General features: G+C 43.8%; 1 protein-coding gene across 3 annotated transcripts in view; it reads right to left on the bottom strand.

The window, feature by feature from the left end:
* PTPRR (protein tyrosine phosphatase receptor type R) overlaps positions 1 to 19,153 on the bottom strand; it is a 247,635-nt gene that overhangs the window by 146,529 nt on the left and 81,953 nt on the right. The window contains exon 1 of one of the 3 annotated variants that reach the window (XM_038756287.1): positions 10,705 to 11,031. The exons of the other annotated variants lie outside the window; for them this stretch is intronic. The gene's annotated coding sequence lies outside the window, so the exon portion shown is untranslated. Of the gene's footprint in view, positions 1 to 10,704; positions 11,032 to 19,153 lie in introns of those variants that run through there. 3 annotated transcript variants of the gene reach the window in all.

A 19,153-nucleotide genomic window follows, 5' to 3' on the forward strand; every position in this document is an offset into this window, starting at 1 on the left:
CAATGGTATTTATTGAGCGCTTACTGTGAGTGTAGCACTGTACTAAGCGTTTGGGGGAAGACAATACAACAGAGGTGGTGGACATATTCTCTGCCCAAATAGGAGCTTGATTGATTGTTTAATTGGACATCTGACAATTTTAGAAAAGACATGAGGGAGTGTTTGAGAAGCAGCATGGTGTAGTGGAAAGAGCAGGGACCTAGGAGTTAAAGGACCTGAGTTCTAGTCCTGGCTTAGATATTTGACTGTTGGGCAATGCTAGCTTCTCTGCCTCAATTTAATCTTTTTTTTTTTGGTATTTGTTAAGCCCTTACTGTGGGGTAGGTACAGGCTAATCAGATTATTTTGTATCTAACTCAACGCTCAGTATATCAGTCAATCAATCAGTGGTATTTATTGAGTGCTTACTATGTGCAGAGCATTGTTATAAGCGCTTGCGACAGTACAATGTAACAGAGTTGGTAGACATTGTTCCCTGCCCACAAGGAGCTTAGAGCACATAGTAAGTGTTCAACAAATACCAATATTATTAATTGATCGATTATTAGTCTGGCTTCAGTTTTGAAGCAGCGTGGCTCAGTGGAAAGAGCCGGGCTTTGGAGTCAGAGGTCAGGGGTTCAAATCCCGGCTCTGCCACTTGTCAGCTGTGTGACTAAGTCACTTAACTTCTCTGAGCCTCAGTTCCCTCATCTGTAAAATGGAGATGAAGACTGTGAGCCCCACGTGGGACAACCTGATCACCTTGTATCCCCCCCAGTGCTTAGAACAGTGCTTTGCACATAGCAAGCGCTCAATAAATGCCATCATTATTATTATTATCATTCCAAAGGCTTTGTAAAGTGCTCTGCATGCCTTTTTTTTAAATGGTATTCGTTAAGCCAGAGGTCATGAGTTCAAATCCCAGCTCCGCCACTTGTCAGCTCTGTGACTTTGGGCAAGACACTTCACTTCTCTGTGCTTCAGTTACCTCATTTGTAAAATGGGGATTAAGACTGTGAGCCCCACGTGGGACAACCTGATCACCTTGTAACCTCCCTAGCGCTTAGAACAGTGCTTTGCACATAGTAAGCGCTTAATAAATGCCATCATCATCATTATTATTATTATTATTACTATGTGCCAGGCACTGTACTAAGCACTGGAGTAGAGCCAAGTTAATCAGGTTGTACACTGTCCATGTCCCATGTGGGGCTCACAGTCTTAATCCCCATTTTACAGATGAAGTAACTGAGACCCAAAGAAGTGAAGTGACTTGCCTAAGGTCACACAGCAGGCAAATGGAGGGGTTGAGATTAGAACCCAGGTCCTCTGACTCCCAAACTTGTGCTCTGTCCATTAGGAGACACTGCTTCACTTGGTAAGTCCTCTAGACTGTAAGCTGATTGTGGGCAGGGAATGTGTCTGTTTGTTGTTATACTGTACTCTCCCAAGTGCTTAGAATAGTGCTCTGCACACAGAAGCACTCAATAAATACAATTGAATGAGAGAATGAATAAATTATTCCCTTGATGACGGGGATGTCGCTGCTGCAGACTGAACCTGCTCCAGGATGAACCCCTGTGGGAAATGATTTGATAAGGACCCCAAAGGTCAATCAATCAGTCAATCATATTTATTGAGCACTTACTGTATGCAGAGCACTGTACTAAGAGCTTGGGAGAGTACCATATAACACTATAACAGACATATTTATATATAGACGTACAGACCTGTATCAATCAATCAATCAATCAATCGTATTTATTAAGCGCTTACTGTGTGCACAGCACTGTACTAAGCACTTGGGAAGTACAAGTTGGCAACATATAGAGACAGTCCCTACCCAACAGTGGGCTCACAGTCTAATATATATATGTTTGTATATATATATATATATGTTTGTACAGTATATATGTTTGTACAGATTTATTACTCTATTTTACTTGTACATATTTACTATTCTATTTATTTTGTTTTGTTAATATATTTTGTTTTGTTGTCTGTCTCCCCCTTCTAGACTGTGAGCTTGTTGTTGGGTAGGGACCGTCTCTATAGGTTGCCAACTTGTACTTCCCAAGCGCTTAGTACAGTGCTCTGCACACAGTAAGCGCTCAATAAATACCATTGAATGAATGAAGGAACATTTCCTACCCACAACGAGCTTACAGTCTAGAGGGGGAGACTGGCATTACTTAATCAAAGGTGACACCAATCCTTTGATAACAATAATAATAATAGTATTTTTTAAGCGCTTACTATTTGTGAAGCACTGTTCTAAGCACTGAGGGAATACAAGGTGATCAGGTTGTCCCATGTGGGGCTCACAGTCTTAATCCCCATTTTACAGATGAGGTAACTGAGGCACAGAGAAGTTAAGTGGCTTGCCCGAGGTCACATAGCTGACCAGTGGCAGAGCCTGAATTCAAACCCATGACCTCCGACTCCCAAGCCCGTGTTCTTTCCACTGAACCACACTGCTTCGATAGCTACTGTGGATGTGATGCTTGAACCAACAGGCTCCCAGTGGGAGTAGAGCCAAACTTTCACTTCCCTCTTTGCCTGTGAGAATGAAAAGCTTGGAAACCACAAATATTTGAATTGATTTGGTGTGGGTTTCCTTTCCCCTGGAAAGCCTGGAAACCAAAAATATTTGAATTGATTTGGTGTGGGTTTCCTTTCCCCTTCTGATTCTTGATCCGGGATTTTCCTTCCACACTCATGCTCTCTTCTTCTCTCCCCCATCCCCCACGGGTACCACACACTTGACCCATTTTCTTGAACTCTGCAAGCCCCGCTCTTTAACCTACTTCGAGCTCTGGAAAACAGGGCTGTTACATTGGTAGTAGTTCACGGAGATGCGTATGTGAAAATCTTAAATCTCCCTTAACTGGGGGTTTTCAAGTACATCAACAATAAATAGACAATAATCTAATCCAAAATCTTGGTTTAAGGCACAGGCTAACCCCTATGTGGTACTTATCTTTAACCTTTATTTCTGCCTCCCCTTATCTTTCCTTCTCATGGGAGATATTCTGGCTGTGGTTTCTTCTGTGGGCCAAATCACAGCACCCCCTTCAATCAATCAATCAGTAGTGTTTACTGAGCGCCTTCTATGTGCAGGGCACTGTACTAAGTGCACGGGAGCCGGCCCCGGGCAGGGTCTAGACTGTGAGCCCAGGGTCTCTCTATGTTGCCAACTTGGACTTCCCAAGCATTTTATTTTGTTAGTATGTTTGGTTTTGTTCTCTGTCTCCCCCTTCTAGACTGTGAGCCCACTGTTGGGTAGGGACTGTCTCTATATGTTGCCAACTTGGACTTCCCAAGCACTTAGTACAGTGCTCTGCATACAGTAAGCGCTCAATAAATACGATTGATTGATCATAATACGAGAGAATTAGCAGACGTGGTCCCTGCCGACAACGAGCTTGCAGTCTTCAGTTTGGTGCAGGAATGCAAAGGGCTACGGCTTTGTGTATCTCTTCACTTAACCCTTTCTTCTGTTCGAGCCTTCTCCTGGAACTGGATGTCAGCAGACAAGCAAGCCCTTCCAAGGGTGATTGACAGGGTGCATCAATGGCTCTCCCCTCATAGCCTGAACTCTTTGTCACAAAAGACTTATTTTTCTGGATGCCCTGGGTGATCTGGGCCCAATGTCATGGCCCTTGTCATGTTACGCCCATCATCACGGCTCTCTGTAGATCATTCTGACTCCCTGCTTCTCACCATCTCTAGACCCTACTCAAATCCCTTCCGAGTTCCTCCTCATCCTCGACTTCCAGTCCTATCCCAATCCTGCCCTGCTCAATGCCTGCTTTCCCTTCAGATCCCATGGTAGCCTCCGTCCTACTCAGTCCTGCTTTCCCTCCTGGTCCCAGAGATGGTTCTGCTCCTCTTCTCTCTCCACCTTCTCTCCAGAGGACGGACTCCCTCCCCTTCCCACACAATTAACCTCAGTCAGGGTGACCATTCCAAAACCATTATCTTGTCTCCTTAAATGCTTCTTTTATGTGTATCTATCAGTTATTAATCAATCAAAAGCATTTATTAAGTGCTTACTAGGTGCAGACCCCACTTGGCTTTAAAGCACTCCATCACCTTGCCCCCTCCTACCTCACCTCACTACTCTCCTGCTAAAACCCAGCTTTCACACTTAGCTCTTCTAATGGTAACTGTCTCACTTTTCATTCTTTGCAGTTTCCTTTTTTTTACTGGTATTTGCTAAGTCCTTACTGTGTTTCAAGCACTATTCTAAGTGCTGGGGTTGATATGAAGCTAATCAGGCTAGATACAACGTGGCTCAGTGGAAAGAGCAAGGGCTTGGGAGTCAGAGGTCATGGGTTCGAATTCCAGCTCCACCGCTTGTCAGCTGTGTGACTTTGGGCAAGTCACTTCATTTCTCTGTGCCTCAGTTGCTTCATCTGTAAAATGGGGATTAATACTGTGAGAGCCCCTCGTGGAACAACCTGATCACCTTGTATCCATCCCAGAGCTTAGAATACTGCTTCACACATAGTAAGCACTTAACAAATGCCATTATTATTATTATTATTATTATTATACAAATGAGGCTCACAGTCAAGTACGAGGGAGAACAGGTATTGAACCCCCATTTTACAGTTGAGGAAACTGAAGTACAGTGAATTGACCAGGTTCACATAGCAGCCAAGTGGCAGAGCTGGAGTAGAAACCCAGATCCCCTGGCTCCCCACACGTGTTTTATCTACTAGGTCATGCTGTTTTCCCTGTTCTAGTTGGCCCTGAATTTTATGTTAGAGAATTAAGGTTCATTTGCTACTAAGCTAAAAGAGAAAAACCTCAAAGAAAAGATCAGGAGCGGTGGACTGAGTAGATTGTTTGTGAGCCTTTGATTTGGAGAAGATAATTGGTAGATTAGATTAGGTTCCCAAACTGAGCTGCTTAGGATAAGTCACCAAACCAGCGTTTTTCTTCCACAAAAGACATAAAACATGAATTCTAATTCCTTTCTCTCACAACATGAGCATATAATGTGACCTCACCGATTTCATATTGTTCCAACTTCCTGAAGCTGATGCAATTCTCCGAGCAATGCATTTTTTGAGCGTGTCATGTGTAGTGGTTTATGTTCAGTTCAGTTTTCTCTCAATAATTGAAATCTTCAGGAACATTAAGATGTCTGAGTAGGTCAGAAATGTGAAAAATGATGTTTCTTTAACTTAATCTCCAAATTCACCTAGCCACATTTCGTATTCTTCTGCCATGAACTCAATTCATTCTCTGAGCCTTCTCGTGAAATTATTGGGCAGTCTAGTAATAATATTCCCAGTTCACTTTTTGGAAATCCTGAGCCACAGTCTCTGACTAGGAAATTAGGCTGGAGAAGTTTCTTGTCACTATGAGAAATAATAATAATAATGGTATTTGTTAAGCACTTACTATGTGCCAAGCACTGTTCTAAGTGCTGGAGTTGATGGTGGGTAATCAGGTTGTCCCATGGGGGGCTCACACTTTTAATCTCCATTTTACAGATGAGGTAACTGAGGTACAGAGAAGTTAGGTGACTTGCCCAAGGGCACACAGCAGACAAGTGGTGGAGGCGGAATTAGAACCCATGTCCTCTGACTCCCAAGCCCTTGCTCTTTCCCACTGAGCCACGCTGCTTCACGCTTGTATCCACCTCAGCGCTTAGAACAGTGCCTGGCATATAGTAAGCACTTAATAATAATAATAATAATTGTGGTATTTGTTAAGCACTTATGTGCCAGGCACTGTAATAAGCACTGGGGTGGAGACAAGTAAATCAGGTTGGACATAGTCCCTGTCCCACGTGGGGTTCCCAATCTCAATCCCCATTTTTCAGATGAGGTAACTGAGGCATGGAGTAGTGAAGTGACTTGTCTGAGGTCAACAGCAGATACACGGCAGGGCTGGGATTAGAACCCATGACCTTCTGACTCAGGCCCGTGCTCTATCTAAATGCCATTATTATTATCATTATTATTATTATTATTATTATTATTATTATTATTATTATTATTATTATTATGTTGGCGGTAAGATAGATGAGATCAAGGTACATTGAGTAGGCTAATATTTGAGGAGCGAATTCTACGGGCTGAGTTGGAGAAGGAGAGTAGGGAGGTGAGGAAGGAGGGGGCGAGGGGATTCAGTGCTTTAAAGTTGGTGTGCTATTAAACATCAAGTGAATATTTCCGACTGTCTTCCGGATGAGGGTAGTGGAGATCACAAAGTACGAGGAGCAGCATGGCTCAGTGGAAAGAGCCCGGGCTTTGGAGTCAAAGGTCATGGGTTCAAATCCCGGCTCCGCCAATTGTCAGCTGTGTGACTTTGGGCAAGTCACTTAACTTCTCTGGGCCTCAGTTACCCCATCTGTAAAATGGAGATGAAGACTGTGAGCCCCCGGTGGGACAGCCTGATCATCTTGTAACCTTCCCAGTGCTTAGAACAGTGCTTTGCACATAGTAAGCACTTAATAAATGTCATTATTATTATTATTGACCCGAAGCTTATGTTTGACAGATACAGTTCAGCCCATGAACCCCAAACCATTGGATAAGTAACCTTTATGGCGACTTCCATCTGGGAAGATTTTCAGAGGAAACCCCAGGTCTAGGGGGAAATGTGCTACCGCAAAAAAGAGCCGTGATGCCTTTAGCCACACTCTTGAGAACTTGTTCCTTTTTCACGATATTTATTAAGCACTTACTATGTGTCAGGCACTGTTTTAAGTGCTGGGGTGGATAAAAATTAATTTGGTTGGACACAGTCCCTGTTCCACGTGGGGCTCACAGTCTTAATCCTCGTTTCGCAGATGAGGTATCTGAGGCCCAGAGAAGTGAAGTGACTTGCCCGAGGTCACACAGCAGACAGGTGGCAGAGCTGGGATTAGAACCCAGGTCCTTCTGACTCCCAATCCCGTACTCTATCCACTAGGCAACACTGTCCTTACCCATTTACTCTGCTCTATGGGGCAGAAATGATGTCCAGCAACCTAACTTCTATCTACACTTCTCCCTATGTCAGTCAACAGGAGAACTCCATCCTCTCCATCATCATCATCATCATCAATCGTATTTATTGAGCGCTTACTATGTGCATAGCACTGTACTAAGCACTTGGGAAGTACAAATTGGCAACATATAGAGACAGTCCCTACCTAACAGTGGGCTCACAGTCTAAAAGGGGGAGACAGAGAACAAAACCAAACATACTAACAAAATAAAATAAATAGAATAGATATGTACAAATAAAATAAATAAATAAATGAATAGAGTAAAAAATATGTACAAACATATATACATATATACAGGTGCTGTGGGGAAGGGAAGGAGGTAAGATGGGGGAATGGAGACTGTTGCCATGCTGATCCAAGCACATATCATATCTTACCTCAATTACTTTATGAACCTCCTCACTCACTTCCTTGCCTCCAGTGTCTCCCTATTCCTAAAAAAATCTCCCGTGGTTTCCCTTCCATCTCCCTGGGAAAACAGCAACTACTTACCCTCAGCTTTAAAGCACTCAATCAGTCCACCCTTTCCTATTTTACTTCACTGATTTCCTGTTACAACCCAGCCTACACCCTTGACGCCTCTAGCATCAACCTGTTCACTGTACCTCAATCTTGAGCACTCAATACTGTCCCGCTGTCGAAACCATCACCAAAATCCTCCCTCTGGCCTGGAATTCCTTCTCGCTTCATATCCAACAGATCTCCAGTCTACTAAGCCGTACTAAGATCATACCTCCTCCAAGAAGCCTTCCCTGACTAAGCCCTCATTTTCTCAAATCCTCAAATCTGCATTGCCTATGCACTTAGGACCATAGACTGTACGCTCGACCTTAAGCTCGTTATCGGCAGGGAACGTGTCCATTAATTTAGTTATACTCTTCCAAGCGCTTAGTACAGTGCTCTGCACATAGAAAGTGCTCAATAAATACCACTGATCGATTGACTCTTCCCCTTTAGCACTTTGCTACGCCCCCGAGCCCCAGTCCCACTGTACTTGATGATGATGGCATTTGTTAAACGCTTACTATGTGCCAAGCACTGTTCTAAGCGCTGGGAGAGATACAAGGTAATCAGGTTGACCCAAATGGGGCTCACAGTCTTAATCCCCATTTTCCAGATGAGGTAACTGAGGGCCAGAGAAGTGAAGTGACTTGCCCAAAGTCACACAGCTGACAAGTGGCAGAGCCAGGATTAGAAGCCATGACCTCTGACCCCCAAGCCCGTGCTCTTTCCACTGAGTCACACTGCTTCTACTCTGCCCCTCCGCATCACCCCGCCTTACCTCCTTCCCCTCCCCACAGCACCTGTATATATGTATATATGTTTGTGCGTATTTATTACTCTATTTATTTATTTATTTTATTTGTACATATTTATTCCATTTAATTTATTTTGTTAATATGTTTGGCTTTGTTCTCTGTCTCCCCCTTCTAGACTGTGAGCCCACTGTTGGGTAGGGACCTTCTCTATATGTTGCCAACTGGTACTTCCCAAGCGCTTAGTACAGTGCTCTGCACACAGTAAGCGCTCAATAAATACGATTGAATGAAGGAATGCCACTTCCCCATTGCATTTACCAACTGTATTGTCTCTTACTCTCCGGCCCTTACTGTAGTGATCTGCACAGAATAAGCACCCAATAACTACCATTGATCGATTGGTTGACTGATTGACAATCAGAGAATTACAGGGTCTAATGAACTGGAAGAAAGGTCTGAGAAGCGTCAACTTATTGGAACGGAATATAAGGCACTAATAAAAAATAATCCCTCCTACAATCCATTCCACACACTTTGTTCCTCCAATCAATCAATCAATCGTATTTATTGAGCGCTTACTTTGTGCGGAGCACTGTACTAAGCGCTTGGGAAGTACAAGCTGGCAACGTATAGGGACAGTCCCTACCCACTCTAATGCCAACTACTCACTGTATCTCGATCTCATCTATCTCGTCGCCAACCCCTGACCCTCGCCATGCCTTTGGGCTGGAATGCCCTCCCTCTTCACATCCGACAGACTCTCCCCACTCTTCCCACTCTCCCCATCACTCTCCCCACCTTCAAAGCCTTATTGAAGGCATATTCCCTCCCAGAGGACTTCCCAGACTGTCTTCATTTCCTCTTCTCCCACTCCTGTCTGCAAAGCCCTTGCACTTGGATTTCCACCCTTCCCTCACTCCTTCCTCAGCTCCACAGCACTTATGAATATATCCATAATCTCTTCATTTATTTAATGTCAATCTCCCTGTCTAGACTGTAAGCTCATTATGGGCGGGGAACGTGTCTATCGATTCTGTTCTACTGCTTTCCCAAGTGCTTAGTACATATTTATTACTGTTTGCACATATTTATTACTCTATTTATTTATTTATTTTACTTGTACATATCTATTCTATTTATTTTATTTTGTTAGTATGTTTGGTTTTGTTCTCTGTCTCCCCCTTTTAGACTGTGAGTCCTCTGTTGGGTAGGGACTGTCTCTATATGTTGCCAACTTGTACTTCCCAAGCGCTTAGTACAGTGCTCTGCACACAGTAAGCGCTCAATAAATACGATTGATGATGATGATGATGAATGTTCTGCACAAAGTAAGCACTCAATGAATAACACTCATTCATTCATTCAATCATATTTATTTAGCACTTACTGTGTGCAGAGCACGGTACTAAGCACTTGGGAAGTACAAGTTGGCAACATATAGAGACAGTCCCTACCCAACAGCGGGCTCACAGTCTAGAAGAATACCACTGACTGACTGAATATTAATAATTTATTTAATAATAGTAATAATAATGGCATTTATTAAGTGCTTACTATGTGCAAAGCACTGTTCTAAGCACTGGGGAGGTTACAAGGTGATCAGGTTGGATAGATTTTCAAATGTGTCTTTCTGACCACATTCGGAGAATTAAGAAATGGTATCTTAGGCTCTTGGGTTTGACTGTATGTTCTGTGACATCTATATTTTAAAGAAGATTTCTAAATATTATTTATATCCCCAATGTTTTGTTCTTGTGTTGAAAAGCCTATTACCTGCAAATTAATTAACTGTAAAGTCAGTCCTATATCTGAAAAAAAGATTCCTAAATATTATTTATAGCCCCAATGTTCTGTTCTTGGGTTGAAAAGCCAATTACCTGCAAATCACTTAACTGTAAAGTCAGTTCTACATCTGACAGATTAAAATGGAAATAATCTTTATTCTGTATATCAATCAAGAAATGGAGGAAATATCTGACCTATTGTGCTTTCCCCCCCAAACTTCCTAAACAAAGCCTACACAAATCTCCCTTCAGCAAGGCTAGTCACCTAGGATGAAGAAAAGCACCCAACAACTATAAATCCCCACCCGACTGAGCCACGGTAAACCAAATCCATTTCATAAATCATGCCGATCGGTAACCCCGCTCTCTGGGGACACCGGAAAGCCGTGCAAAGATGATGACACGATCTCCCAAAATGTTCCTTTAGGTCCCTCTCACGTTAAAGATGTGACATCTCGGGTTAAAGCCAGCCGTCTCCTTTCTCCTGATTTCTCACAAATCTTTCCTTTCCACGTTACTAGAGAATAAAATACTCCAGTGTATAATGAAGAGTCTCCCCTCCACGCACAAACACACACATATTCACACACATGTACACAATCACAATAGCTTGCCATCTCACTCTGCCCGGCTACAACCCACTTTTTTCTTTGGCCCGAAGGGCTCTTACTGTGCCAAAAGCTGATCGGTTGGAGCTGAAGATTCCACTTCCATCTGCAAGCGCCGCTACGCCTCAGCCTCATCCCGGGCTTTCCGCTGATCAAATCCAGTTCTCTCCAGTGATCCGGGCAGAGAAACGAATCCCGTTCGGCCCCCAGACAGTGACTGCCTGGGATTATTTCTGGAGACGCAGCTAGTCCCAGATCTGCTGGCGCTTGCTCTCCCGGGAGACTGGGCAGGTGCTAGTGTCTCTGCAGCTCACCCGCGGGGATGTTTTGCCTGGTAATTAGCGGAAAGCGAAGAGAAGAACTTTGTGGGCTGCGGACAAGGTGTTTTTGTGAGGGAGTTACTTGTCAGACAGCCATCGGTTAACTTGGCTGTGAACGGGGTAGCCCTGGAGGATTTATTCACCGGCTTTTCAGGGCTCATCCGTTGTCAAAGAGATCATCGCCATCACTGGATCATCATTAGCTATCTGAATACACAGTGGGATTTCTGCCAAGAGAATGACTCCAAAAACCTTCACTACAGCCTTTTCTTTTTTTTTTTTTTGGCCAGGCACTGCGCTAAACTCTGGGGTAGATACAAGCTAATCAGGTTGGACACAGTCCCTGTCCCACTTGCGGCTCAGAGTCTTCAGCCCCATTTTACAGATGAGGTAACCGAGGCACCGAGAAGTTGAGTGACTTGCCCGAGGTGGTGGAGGTGGGATTGGATTAGAATTCAGGTCCTCTGATTCCCAGGACCCTACTCTTTCCGCTAGGCCATGCCACTTCTCCTGGACTGTGGAAAACAACGGAGTCACGTGCCCTGCTCTTTCCCCTCTTGACATTTGGGTCTGAGGACCATTATCCTTTTCCAGTAAATCTGCACAATTGTGCCCACCCTAAAAATTCGAACAAACAATGGGGCAGGGGCACACTGAAGCTCACAGCTGCTGCCGCGGCATTACTAAATTACTGTCTTTCAATCAGTTATATTTACTGAGTACTTACTCTATGTCCAGAGCACTGTACTAAGCACTTGGGAGGGTACAAATGAGTTCATATACACGATCCCTGCCTTCAGGGATCTTACAGTCTAGCTGGGGAGACAGACACTAAAATAAAGTACACAGAGGGGAAGCAACCACATATGAAGATGTGTATATATGTGGTTTAAGGGTGCAGAGGTGCGGAACCTAAATGTTCAGGTGATCAAGATCATGGGTAATACAGAAGGGAGAAAATGGGATGTGGAAGATTGCTCAGGGATGATTTTCTGGAGGAGTTGTGATTTTAGTAGGGTTTTGATTCACTCATTCATTCAATCGTATTTATTGAGCGCTTACTGTGTGCAGAGCACTGTGCTAAGCGCTTGGGAAGTACAAGTTGGGGAGCCAAGTACACATTCTGGGTTTGTAGTGGGAGAGGACTGAGGACAGGCAGCAGAGAAAGAACTGATTGAGTGCTTTGGGGTTAATGGTCCTTTATGAGAAAGGACCAATATTAAATCACTTTTACAGGTTCATGAATTTATGAAGAGCCGGCAACCACTCCACCCCTGTTGAAGCCCTTTCAGGGGAAACTGTGGTGTCGGGCATAGCTGCTTTAGTGTGCTATTTTTAAAATGGTATTTCTTACATGCCAGGCACTGTACTAAGCACTGGGGTAGATACGGTTAAATTGGACACAGTCCATGTCCCACTTGGGGCTCACAGTCTTAATCCTCAATTTACAGATGAGGTAACTGAGGCACAGAGAAGTTATTTGACTTGACCAAGGTCTCACAGCAGATGAGTGGAGGAGCCAGGATTAGAACCCATGTTTCTGACTTCCAAACCTGGACTCTATCCACTAAATCACGCTGCTTCTCACTGGGCACGGAACGTGTCTGCTTGTTATTATAGTGTACTCTCCCAAGAGCTTAGTACAGTGCTCTACACGCAGTAACTGCTCAATAAATACAACTGAATGAATGAAGTGTTGCTGGCATTCCCTCCAGCAGGCATAGATACACAGCGTGGCTTAGTGGAAAGAGCCCGGGCTTTGGAGTCAGAGGTCATGGGTTCAAATCCTGCTCTGCCAGCTGTGTGACTTTGGGCAAGTCACTTAACTTCTCTGGGCTTCGGTTCCCTCATCTGTAAAATGGGGATGAAGACTGGGAGCCCCCCGTGGGACAACCTGATCACCTTGAAACCTCTCCAGCACTTAGAACAGTGCTTTGATGATGATGATGGCATTTATTAAGCGCTTACTATATGCAAAGTTTTGCACATAGTAAGCGCTTAATAAACGCCATCATTATTATTATTATTAACTTACAGGGAAAGCAGCATGGCCTAAGGGAAAGATTATGGGCTCGGAAGTCAGAGGACCTGAATTCTAATCCCACTTGCACCACTTGTCTGCTGCTTGACTTGGGTGAGTCACTTAACGTCCCTGGGCCTCAGTTCCCTCATCTGCAGAATGGGGATTCAAAATCTGTTCTAACTCCTTCTTACGCTCTGAGCCCCATGTGGAACTTGACTCTCCTATTCCTACCCCTGCTCTTAGTACAGTGCTTAGCATAGGGTAAGCGCTTCACAAATGCCACAATTTTTCATTCATTATTACAGACAGTTGGCAACGCGACTGCTGAAGTCCCGAGTGAGGAGGAAATGGAGCAGGTCAGTTAAGCTTTTGGCTGGCTTTCTTACACACCCATACGGTGGCTTCTTGACAGCGATTTGGCAAGAGATGTAATGGGAGAGAGCTTTGGGACTTGGTGTCCACACAAATTAACATTTACAGCTTCCTGGCTAGACGTTCTGAATGACTGGCATTTGTAGAAATTATTGCCCTCTCTCTCTCTCTCTAGGAGAAATCCTGGGAGAAAGTGTGTGCCAGTCACTAATCCGCAAAGGCTCGGTGCTTAGTTGTAACAAACTACACCGCAAACATGTATCTATCATCATCATCATCATCATCAATCGTATTTATTGAGCGCTTACTGTGTGCAGAGCACTGTACTAAGCGCTTGGGAAGTACAAATTGGCAACATATAGAGACAGTCCCTACCCAACAGTGGGCTCATTGTTATTATTACTGCTGTCTCTGTGCATTATTATTACATAGACTAAGAATTTCTGGCCCAGAAAGGATGTCTTCCTTCATAAATTAAGAGTACCTGGTTAGAACCGTTAAACCCCAAGTAACTGACAGAGATTTGCATCTCATCATCATCATCATCATCATCATCAATCGTATTTATTGAGCGCTTACTGTGTGCAGAGCACTGTACTAAGTGCTTGGGAAGTACAAATTGGCAACATATAGAGACAGTCCCTACCCAACAGTGGGCTCACAGTCTAAAAGGGGGAGACAGAGAACAAAACCAAACATACTAACAAAAGAAAATAAATAGAATAGATATGTACAAATAAAATAAATAAATAAATAAATAGAGTAAAAAATATGTACAAACATATATACATATCTATCAAGGGGCCAAAGTGGAGAGGATCATATTTTGAGACTGTGAGCCCACTTTTAGACTGTGAGCCCACTGTTGGGTAGGGACTGTCTCTATATGTTGCCAACTTGTACTTCCCAAGCGCTTAGTACAGTGCTCTGCACACAGTAAGCGCTCAATAAATACGATTGATGATGATGATGATGAGATGCAAATCTCTGTCAGTTACTTGGGGTTTAACGGTTCTAACCGGGTACTCTTAATTTATGAAGGAAGACGTCCTTTCTGGGCCAGAAATTCTTGGTCTATGTAATAATAATGCACAGAGACAGCAGTAATAATAACAATGATTGTGGTATTTATTAAGCACTTACTAGGTGCCTTGCGCTGTACTTAGTGCTGGGGTGGGGGCGTCACATGGGACTCACGGTCTCAATGAGGCTCAGAGAAGTGAAGTGATTGCCCAAGGTCACACAAAAGTCAAGGGGCAGATATGGTCTTAGATTGCATGAGCTTCTAACTCCCAGGGCCTTTCTCTTTCCTCTATGCCACAGTAGCATCTGTAGTAAGAGAAGCAGCGTGGCTCAGTGGAAAAGAGCCCGGGCTTTGGAGTCGGAGGTCGTGGGTTCAAATCCCAGCTCCGCCACTGGTCAGTTGTGTGACTTTGGGCAAGTCACTTCACTTCTCTGGGCCTCAGTTCCCCCATCTGTAAAATGGGGATGAAGACTGGGAGCCCCACGTGGGACAACCTGATTACCTTGTATCTACCCCAGCGCTTAGAACAGTGCTTTGCACATAGTAAGCGCTTAACAAACACCAACATTATTATTATTAGTAGTAGTAGTAGTAATAGTAAACCTCTCGAAAGCAGGGATCGCGTTTATTCGATAGTTTACTTCCAGACACCCAATACGTAGCTCTCTGTACATAGAGGCTGCTCAGTAAATATTAGTGCTAATAACCTTCCAATTTTGAAATCTCCCCACTTTTGAAGTTCAGAACTAGAAAACTGGCATTTTGCTTTGCGTTTCTATCCAATGACTTTCCAGATGCCAACAGTTTACAGAGAATACCAAACTAAAATATAATAATAATAAATCTGTTAAACACTATACTATGCTCCAAAAGAAAGAAGATAATCAGGCAGACATAATCCCTGTCCCGCGTGGGGTTTACAGTCTAAGTATGGAATAAGGGATAGAGCTTGGGCCTGAAAGTCAGGAGGACCTGGGTTCTAATCCCAGCTCTGCCACTTGTCTGCTGTGTGGCCTTGGGCAAGTCACTTCACTTCCCTCTGCCTCAGTTATCTCATCTGTAAAAAGGGGGTTAAGGCTGTGAACCCCGTGAGAAACAGGGACTGTGTCCATCCCAATTGGCTTGTATCCACCCCAGTCCCTGGCATAGTATGCACTTAATCAATCAATCAATCGTATTTATTGAGCGCTTACTGTGTGCAGAGCACTGTACTAAGCGCTTGGGAAGTACAAGTTGGCAACATATAGAGACAGTCCCTACCCAACAGTGGGCTCACAGTCTAAAAGACAAAAAACACAATTATTATTATTATAAAAGGTAGAGTTTTGGGCATCAACTAGAGCTTAAAACGAGGCATTTCGGATACCTATTCTAGTGGTTTTTATCAACATTCATCCGGGACTTCCCTGAATCATCCTTCACTGTTCTTGCAGGCAGCAGAAAAAAGACCCTTAAACTCCTTCATCATCATCATCATCATTATCAATCGTATTTATTGAGCGCTTACTGTGTGCAGAGCACTGTACTAAGCGCTTGGGAAGTACAAATTGGCAACATATAGAGACAGTCCCTACCCAACAGTGGGCTAGTAGGCGCTTAATAAATGCCATTAGGAGAAGCAGCGTGGCTCAGTGGGAAGAGCCCGGGCTTTGGAGTCAGAGACTATGGGTTCAAATCCCGGCTCTGCCAGTTCGCTGTGTGACTTTGGGCAAGTCACTTAGCTTCTCTGGGCCTCAGTTCCCCTCCTCTGTAAAAAGAGGATTAAGACTGGGAGTCCCACGTGGGGCAACCCGATCACCTGGTAACCTCCCCAGCGCTCAGAACAGTGCTTTGCACATAGTAAAAGCTTAATAAATGTCATTATTATTTATTTATTTGTTATAAAACCGCCCACGGTTTTATACACTCCTTGTATACTTAATCCATGCTCTCTCTCCTTCTTACCTTAACAACTCCCTCCCACCCCCACCAAGCTTCTTTTAAATACAAGTATCTGATTCAACAGCGAACCATGCCTGGTGAACTTTAATCTTGTGGAGCAGTAACAAATAAAATGGAAACAAGAAACAGGTCCTGCATGGGAGGGAGGGAGACGACACTCATATTCATTCTGTAACCAAATCCCTTCAGGTTTTCCAACTCAACATTTCCTAAGATCTGCCCCTTCCTCTCATTCATTCAATAGTATTCACTGAGTACTTACTGTTTGCAGATCACTACTAAGCGCTTGGGAGAGTGCAATCCAACAATGAACAGTGACAGTCCCTGCCCACGATGAGCTTACAGTCTAAAGGCGAGACAGACATCAATACAAAGAAATCAAATGACAGATCTGTACATGAGTGCTATGGGTCGGGGGGGGGGGGGAATCAATCAATCAATCAATCAATTGTATTTATTGAGCGCTTACTGTGTGCAGAGCACTGTACTAAGCGCTTGGGAAGCACAAGTTGGCAACATATAGAGACAGTCCCTAACCAACAGTGGGCTCACAGTCAAAAAGAGCAAAGGAAGCAAGTCGGGGCGATGCAGAAGGGAGTGGGAGAAGAGGAAAACTCCTCTGCCTTAGTCACTGAGGACTAATCTTGCTTTTATTCGTTCTTCCTGAAGACGCACGTTTTTATCCCAAATTCTGACTTTCTCCTTACTGACTTCAATGGAGCACTGTCTAGAAATATAAATCATAATGATAGCGGTATTTATGAAGCACTTACTATAATAGTAATAATAATGATGGTATTTGTTAAGCGCTTACTATGTGTAAAGCACTGTTCTAAGTGCTGGGGTGGATACAAGGTGATCAGGTTGTCCCATGGGGGGCTCACAGTCTTAATCCCCATTTTACAGATGAGGTCACTGAGGCCCAGAAAAGTTAAGTGACTTGCCCAAAGTCACTCAGCAGACAAGTGGCGGAGCTGGGATTAGAACCCATGACCTCTGACTCCCAAGCCCGGGCTCTTTCCACTGAGCTACGCTGCTTCTCTGTGTATTTATACTATGTATCAATCAATCAATCAATCAATCATATTTATTGAGCGCTTACTATGTGCAGAGCACTGTACTAAGCGCTTGGGAAGTACAAATTGGCAACATATAGAAACAGTCCCTACCCAACATTGGGCTCACAGTCTAAAAGGGGGAGACAGAGAACAAAACCAAACATACTAACAAAATAAAATAAATAGAATAGATATGCACAAGTAAAATAAATAAATAAATAAATAGAATAATAAATATGTACAAACATATATACATATATACAGGTGCTGTGGGGAAGGGAAGGAGGCACTATCAAGGGCTGTACTAATCGCTGGGGCACATACAATATAAGCAGATCAGACACAGTCCCTGTCCCACACAGGGCTGATAGTCTAAATCGGAGGGAGAACAGGTATCTAATCCCCATTTTACCGATGAGAAAACTGAGGCATAGAGAAGTGAAGTGACTGGCCCAAGGTCACATAGGAGGCAAGTGGCAGAATCGGGATTTGAACCCAAGTCCCATGATTCCCAGATCTGTGTTCTTCCCTCTAGGCCATGCTACTTGTCGTTGCCCAGAGCACCTGACTACTCTGTCACACCATCATCATCATCATCATCATCAACTTCACTACCATCATCACAATTGAGTGGCCTGCAACATACTAAACCCACAGTTAAGGCCTGGGAAAAGACAGTTCAGGGAGTGAATGATATAGAATGAGGGAGAGAAACCATTTGCTCTCAAGAAAGGGCCAAGTATTATCACTGCGCCTCATTTAGCTCATTTGTAGAATGGGGATTAAGGCTGTGAGCCCCAGGTGGGACAGGGAATATGCCTAATCTGATTATTTTGCTTCTATCCCAGCTCTTAGTAAAGTGCCTGGCACAAAGTAAGCACTTCACAAATACTAATAAAAAACCACAACACTCCCCCGACCTCCAACAAAAGTGGAGCTTATGCCCAGATTTCTATTTTCTCCATGCATACACTAATAATTGTTAAAAATTATGGAATTTGTTAACCTCTTTTACTATGTGCACCAGACACTGTACTAAGCACTACTACTATTACTCATAATGATGGCATTTGTTACGTGCTTACAAAGCACTGTTCTAAGCGCTGGGGAGGCTATAAAGTGATCAGGTTGCCCCACAGTCTTAATCCCCATTTTACAGATGAGGTAACCGAGGCACAGAGAAGTGAAGTGGCCTGCCCAAAGTCACACAGCTGACAATTGGTGGAGCCTGGATTCGAACCCATGACTGCTGAGTACCAAGCCTGTGCTCTTTCCACTGAGCCACACTACTACTACTGCTACTACTGCTGCTACTTGTCTTATTTAAAGTGGCTTATTGGACACAGTCCCTGTTCCACATGGGACTCAGAGTCCAAGGGGAAGGAAGAACAGATATCTTATCCCCATTTTTACAGGTCAGAAAGCTGAGCTAGGGCTACTGGCTGTCACTCTTGACCCTAATTCCACTTCATACACAGCACAGCCCAGTGTAAATAATCTGCTGGCACCACTGTTGGACAAATATCCAGCTCCAAATCTCTCCAAAAGCTCGGATGAAAGGATTTGGGCTCTCGGAGAAACTAAAGTAGCCACATGGAACACTTTTCAAGTATCCCAACAACACTTTCCTCAGTTCAGACGGTTTTCAGAACTGAGATTCCTCTCCGTCCCATCTCGTGATCGAGTCTCTTAAAAGAACCCATCTCAAGCACAGTGCTTGGCACATTGTAAGCAGTTAATAAAAAGCAACATCATCGTTACTATTAAGAGCTA

Source organism: Tachyglossus aculeatus, chromosome 14, assembly GCF_015852505.1.
Source record: "Tachyglossus aculeatus isolate mTacAcu1 chromosome 14, mTacAcu1.pri, whole genome shotgun sequence".
Taxonomy (NCBI): domain Eukaryota; kingdom Metazoa; phylum Chordata; class Mammalia; order Monotremata; family Tachyglossidae; genus Tachyglossus; species Tachyglossus aculeatus.